This window comes from Armigeres subalbatus, unplaced genomic scaffold (assembly GCF_024139115.2).
Source record: "Armigeres subalbatus isolate Guangzhou_Male unplaced genomic scaffold, GZ_Asu_2 Contig1168, whole genome shotgun sequence".
Lineage (NCBI taxonomy): Eukaryota > Metazoa > Arthropoda > Insecta > Diptera > Culicidae > Armigeres > Armigeres subalbatus.
This window is the reverse complement of record NW_026941921.1, coordinates 1-7,595: the sequence shown is the minus strand read 5'-3', so window position 1 is coordinate 7,595 and position 7,595 is coordinate 1. Positions and strand designations below refer to the sequence as shown.

The following is a 7,595-nucleotide window of genomic DNA, read 5'->3' as shown; positions in this document are numbered from 1 at the left end:
TATAGATCCATACATAACACTTATACATATTTTTAGTTGGTAAAGTTGGAAATTCAAGGCGATTTTGGGGTCAAATAACTATTAAATTGCACTTAACGTGAACTTTTCATGTATTCTGTAAAAAATAATAAAAATATTAGTATTCTCCCCAAAATGTTCTTACAGATATTGATAAATGTTTGCGAAACAAAAAACTAATGAAGTCCAGTGTCGCAAGTGTTTTTGTTTTGTTATTTATTGGGTAAAACACGATTTTTTAAATGCTTCAGAAAAGTGCCGATGCCAATCATTTCCCCAAACCCATACCCGTTTGCACAACTTCAGATAAGAGGTAAAGCCTATGTTATTGGTCGATGTGACAATAGATAGGATAAGGTAAATAGGAAATATTCTTCTTTTCTAATAACGTTTCACACAAATTCCCCTTATAAAATAATATAGCTCAATGATTCTGGGTTACAGAAATGAGTGGAAGTAACATTGATGCTCTGTATCAGATTTACATGCCAAAATTGACCATATTTAGAGCTAGCTTCAATACTCACATGTTTTAAAAAACCACCGTATAATAACCTTTAAATGATCATTTGACGTAATATAGTGCAAATGGAGTTTTCTTAGGTGTGATATTATTTTTTACAGAATACATGAAAAGTTCACGTTAGGATTGCAATTTAATACTTATTTGACCCAAAAATCCCTTAAATTTCCAACTTTTACCAACAAAATATGTATAGTGCTATGTAGCTTGGATCTTTTAATGAAGGAAGGGAGAACACATCTTTAGTACAATACTTGGAAGATAAAAGCACGAAAAATACTGATAAACTGTGATGCTTATGCACCGACATTGGGGCAAAACGAGCTTAATAACTATTATTATACAGAAGTGTCCTCACGTCGTTCACCCTTAAAACATTTTCTCCACCTGAATTTCTTGGAAAACTCCCCTTTCGAATAAAAGTTTTCCCTTAATCTTCTATGTGTTGTCGTCTACTTTCAGAAAAAATGTTATCCTATTTTGAATAAAAAATTACATTACAAATGAGCTGTAGAAGGACCCTAAATCCCCTATAATTCCAATAATTTTTAATGAGATTATATGATTTATTTATTATTTTAATTATATCACTAGAAAATATCAATTAGGGTAAATTAACATTACTACATCATTTTTTCTTTCTCAGAATCATTGAGCTTTATTATTTTATAGGGAATTTGGGCAAAAAGGTAAGAAAAAAGAGTATCTCCCATCACCTCCTATCTATGACCACATCAAGACTCATAACATATGACTATTCTTGTCTAGTAGTGCTATCGGGTTTGGTTTGGAAATGTTTGGCATCGTTGCTATTCAAAAGTTTTTAAAAATCGTTTTTTACTCAACAAATAACCAAATTAAACATTTGTGAAACGATTTATTTCATTAATTTTCGTTCAGTAAACATTTGTCAATATCTGTTCTACACTTTGGGACAATAATATCAACACTTATCTGTTAATATTACTATATTTACAGAATATATGAAAATTGCACATAAAATGCACTTTGTTGCTTATTTGACCCCAAAATCCCTTAAATTTCCAACTTTTACCAACAAAATATATTTAGTGCCCTTCTATGGATCCACAGTGAAGAGATAAACACAATTTTAGAACAATGTCTTAAAGATAAAATGACAAATCGTTTGGAAACTCGCGATATATGGGGCATTAGGGCAAAACGAGCTCAATAACTTTATACCGAAGCGTTTCTACGTCCATGAAACAGCGCTAACTGGAATTCTTTGCAAAATTCCCTTTGGAATAAGCTCTTGATCTTTTCTGTAAGTTGTTCGTGAAGAAAGTTATCAATTTTTTCCACCTTTGAAATCGGATTTCCCCATTGTGCGATGGCAATTCCTTGTCTGACTCCTCGGTATCTTGTAAAAATAAGTGTCGCGCTCATAATCCTCTCCTAATTTCAAATATATTGTAAGTAAGTGGCAGTCATCATCATTAGGTTAAAGAAACTCTTAAGCATGTTCAGTGAGAATGGCTTTCTAATCCCAATAGGACTATTGAATTGGTGTACTGTGCAATGCATATTTGTTGCTTCTGTTACTGAGAAAGTAAATAAAGCTAGCCTAAGCTGTCCTTTCTTCTTTTTATTTGAAATTTTCCATTCCAGAAGGGATTTTCCTTATTTTTTCGACGTAGGATAAGTCGAAGTTGGGGGAAATTGGAGGGTCATTCTGCACATTCAAATTTGAGACCGTCAACAAAAGTGGTCAGGGAGTATGGGTTCATGTTCATAACTCATCCATCTTTCAACCAATTTTGGAGATTTTGGTATCAATCGATCGATGAACTTTTCAAGATGTTGCTTAACTATTATAAAAAAAGGGGTTCAAACGCTAATCTATTGAAACATTGAATTTCCCTAGCAGCGCAATCCAGTTCGATTTGGTTGAAGCAACTAATATGGGACTAAATTCGGTTGCATATGGGTCACAAGAACTTTTGTTCAACATTATGTGCTGCTCGGCTTCGTCAGGCACGGAGCGGACATAGTACTGTCGCAACGATGACGCCGTTGGCAACTGGCCCATACGGAATGATGATGATGATGATGATGATGATGATGATGATGATGATGATGATGATGATGATGATGATGATGATGATGATGATGATGATGATGATGATGATGATGATGATGATGATGATGATGATGATGATGATGATGATGATGATGATGATGATGATGATGATGATGATGATGATGATGATGATGATGATGATGATGATGATGATGATGATGATGATGATGATGATGATGATGATGATGATGATGATGATGATGATGATGATGATGATGATGATGATGATGATGATGATGATGATGATGATGATGATGATGATGATGATGATGATGATGATGATGATGATGATGATGATGATGATGATGATGATGATGATGATGATGATGATGATGATGATGATGATGATGATGATGATGATGATGATGATGATGATGATGATGATGATGATGATGATGATGATGATGATGATGATGATGATGATGATGATGATGATGATGAGGATGATGATGATGATGATGATGATGATGATGATGATGATGATGATGATGATGATGATGATGATGATGATGATGATGATGATGATGATGATGATGATGATGATGATGATGATGATGATGATGATGATGATGATGATGATGATGATGATGATGATGATGATGATGATGATGATGATGATGATGATGATGATGATGATGATGATGATGATGATGATGATGATGATGATGATGATGATGATGATGATGATGATGATGATGATGATGATGATGATGATGATGATGATGATGATGATGATGATGATGATGATGATGATGATGATGATGATGATGATGATGATGATGATGATGATGATGATGATGATGATGATGATGATGATGATGATGATGATGATGATGATGATGATGATGATGATGATGATGATGATGATGATGATGATGATGATGATGATGATGATGATGATGATGATGATGATGATGATGATGATGATGATGATGATGATGATGATGATGATGATGATGATGATGATGATGATGATGATGATGATGATGATGATGATGATGATGATGATGATGATGATGATGATGATGATGATGATGATGATGATGATGATGATGACGATGATGATGATGATGATGATGATGATGATGATGATGATGATGATGATGATGATGATGATGATGATGATGATGATGATGATGATGATGATGATGATGATGATGATGATGATGATGATGATGATGATGATGATGATGATGATGATGATGATGATGATGATGATGATGATGATGATGATGATGATGATGATGATGATGATGACTCGGAAGCCTCGAAAGCCTCGGAAGCCTCCTTTCAAGAGGCTCGGAAGCCTCCTTTCAAGAGGCTCGGAAGCCTCCTTTCAAGATGCTCGGATGCCTCCTTCAAGAGGCTCGTAAGCCTCCTTTCAAGAGTCTCGGAAGCCCTCCTTTCAAGAGTCCTCAGGCCTCCTTTCAAGAGGCTCGAAGCCCTCCCTTCAAGAGGGCTGGAAGCCTCCTTCAAGAGGGCCTCCGGAAGCCTCCTTTCAAGAGGCTCGGAAGCCTCCTTTCAAGAGGGCTCGGAAGCCTCCTTTCAAGAGGGCCCGGAAGCCTCCTTTCAAGACGGCTCGGAAGCCTCCTTTCAAGACGGCTCGGAAGCCTCCTTTCAAGACGGCTCGGAAGCCTCCTTTCAAGATGGCTCGGAAGCCTCCTTTCAAGAGGCTCGGAAGCCTCCTTTCAAGAGGCTCGGAAGCCTCCTTTCAAGAGGGCCTGGAAGCCTCCTCTAAGAGGGTCCCGAAGAAGCCTCCTTCAAGAGGGCTCGGAAGCCTCCTTCAAGAGGGCCTGGAAGCCTCCTTTCAAGAGGCTCGGAAGCCTCCTTTCAAAAGGGCTCGGAAGCCTCCTTTCAAGAGGCTCGGAAGCCTCCTTTCAAGAGGCTCGGAAGGCTCGCAGATATCCAGACAATTCCGCATTTTTCAAGCTTGGATCTACAATACCAATACTTTTCTTGATCAGAAAGCAACTCGACATCAATTCTAACTTTGACAGACTTTTGTCCAATATCGACTAGACATTTATCTGACATAGAACATGCTTCAAACCTCATTAACTCAATTTTTTCCTATAAATACCACGGGAGAATTCCGAGGATCATGTGAATTGCAGAAAACTGTAACAATAATGCCTCTAGGGGAGCGCCTAAAGAAGTAAGAAGGTTCTAAACGAGCTGAAAATCAGTATAGCTGCTGGGAAGAACAAGATCCCGGTCGAGCTTCTCAAACACGGAAGTGATCAGCTGCATCAATCAATCCACCACATTATCCAGAAAATATGGGAGGATGAAGAACTGCCTGGTTCTGGTTGGAAAGGCTGGTTGGAAAGCCTTATATGCCCAATCTATAAGAAAGGACACAGACTAGAGTGTGCCATTTACAGAGGGATCACCCTTCTGAACTCGGCGTACAAAATCCTGTCGCGTATCCTGTTTAACAGATTGAGACCGCTTGAGGAGTCCTTCGTCGGTGAATATCAGGCAGGTTTACGTGAGGGCCGATCAACGACGGATGATCCTTGATAAATTCCGGGAGTACAACTTGCAGACTCACCATCTGTTCATTGATTTCAAAGCAGCGTACGATTCAGTGAAAAGAAATGAGCTGTGGCAGATAATGTCCGAACATGGTTTCCGGCGAAACTGATTAGACTGATACGTGCAACGCTGGATGGCTCGAAATCAAGTATCCGGATTGCAGACGAAGTGTCAACCTCGTTTGTGACCTTAGACGGATTGAAGCAGGGTTATGCACTTTCGAATTTATTGTTCAACATTGCACTCGAGAGCGCTATTAGTCGATCTGGCGTGCAGAGAAACGGCAGTAACATCACACGGTCGCATATGCTCCAGGGCTTTGCGGACGACATCAACCCAATTGGAATCGATCGCAGAGCAGTAGTGAAGGCTTTTGTCCTACTGAAGAGGGAAGTGGCGAGGATAGGCTCAACCATTAACTCTACCAAGACAAAGTACATGGTGGCAAGTAGAGATAGGGGAAGACCTAGTGGTGTTGGTGCTGTGGATGTGTTTGATGCTGTTTACCTTGCAACGCTTGTGACATGTGACAATACCGTTTCCCGTGAAGTGAAAAGACGTATTGCTGCTGCGAATAGGGCCTTTTACAAATTACGTAACAAGCTTAGGTCCCGCAACATGCAGACGGAAACGAAATTTGCCTATACAATGAATCATGAGCTGTATCAAGTATATAAAGAAGACAATATTATGAATCGTATAAAATATGGCAGGCTTTAGTGGGCAGGTCACTTAGTGCTAATATCGGAAGAAAGAATAGCGAAAACAATATCCAACAGAGAACCAGATAGGGACCGGCGACTTCGTGGAAAGCCACGAACACGCTGGCTGCACGCGGTGGAATCGGACCTGGGGACCCTGAACGTTCGTGGAAACTGAAGGATGAGCTGTATCAAGTATATAAAGAAGACAATATTATGAATCGTATAAAATATGGCAGGCTTTAGTGGGCAGGTCACTTAGTGCTAATGTCGGAAGAAAGAATAGCGAAAACAATATTCAACAGAGAACCAGATAGGGACCGGCGACTTCGTGGAAAGCCACGAACACGCTGGCTGCACGCGGTGGAATCGGACCTGGGGACCCTGAACGTTCGTGGAAACTGAAGAAACATCGCCCAAGACTGACGATTATGGAGCGCTACAATACGCCAGGCATAAGTGTATCGAGGCTGTAGCCAACCGGGAATCCAGGTAGGTAATGCCTCTAGGTGACAAAATAGAATCTATAAAATGATGTCATCCCTACATGAATACCCATGACAATTTGCTAAATTATTTCGGAATAACTCGTCAATTAAGTGTACGTTATATCGTGGAAAAATGTACTCTATATCGAGTGACGTTATATACAGTTTACTTCATATCGGGGGTACGTTATATCGAAGATTACCTGTATATATAATAGACTTTGATTCCAACCTAGGTTGGAACTCGCTAAAAACGAATTCGACGTAACACACATGAAAGCATGCTGTATTTCATGTAACATAATGTAAATCTAAAGACACTTGCGTTGCACAATGTCCAATCCAAACTCGTCATACTCTTCTCTTGTGATCCACAGGTTTTGGCAGCCCGCCAGCGATGCCAAATTTGAACCACCCCTCCAAGCCGAGTATATGCGTTGCGCAGGAGTAATCACCTTGATCTTAACTGCGTCAGGGGCTACTAGCGCCCGTAGTTCTCGTTCCAACCGATTGGCCATTCCACCGAACATGGTTGATCCACCGGAAAGCACTACATTGGCAAACAGTTCGTTCCGGACATCGATGTCGCAATTCATAATTGAATTAAATAATGCCTGATGAATGCCCGAAGTTTCTAAATCTACGAGTGACGGTTGAAAGAGAACCTCCGCACAGCGAAATCTCTCCTGTCCTACGGTGATGCTTCTGCCGTTGGGTAGTTGAAAATACATTTCCGAAGCCGTAGATATTTCCTTTTCATAGTCAAGAGCCACGTACCCCAACTTCTCCTTGATATTTCGAACTGTTTCGTTAGTCAGCCGAGTTATTCCTCTATCGGCTAGACAACTAGCCAAGTAATCTGTCAATTTGCTACCCCCAATGGTTATTATTTCGATGGCTTGTGTCAATGTGTGACCCCTATCAATAGGGACAACATACGTTGCGTCGTGTCCACAATCCAATACAATTCCTGAAATGATTGTTTGAATTATATAGAAAACATCATATCAACGAGCTAATCTAATCACCTGATGTGCGTCCCGAAGCATATAAACTAAGTACTGCCTGATTTTCGATGAGTACAGCTGGGCAGCTGAACGACTCGAACATGATTTGTGTCATCTTCTCGCGGTATGCCTTCGGATTGAGTGGTACGTCACTCAGCAGGACCGGTGTTCCTCCGGAGCAATTGTCAATTGATCGTAGAATGTGTAATGCCAAATCTT

At 39.8% G+C, this 7,595-nt stretch overlaps 1 pseudogene; it reads right to left on the bottom strand.

The window, feature by feature from the left end:
* Positions 1–6,634: 6,634 nt before the first annotated feature.
* Positions 6,635–7,589, bottom strand: LOC134202330 (actin, clone 302-like; annotated as a pseudogene).
* Between the last annotated feature and the right edge of the window lie 6 nt (positions 7,590–7,595).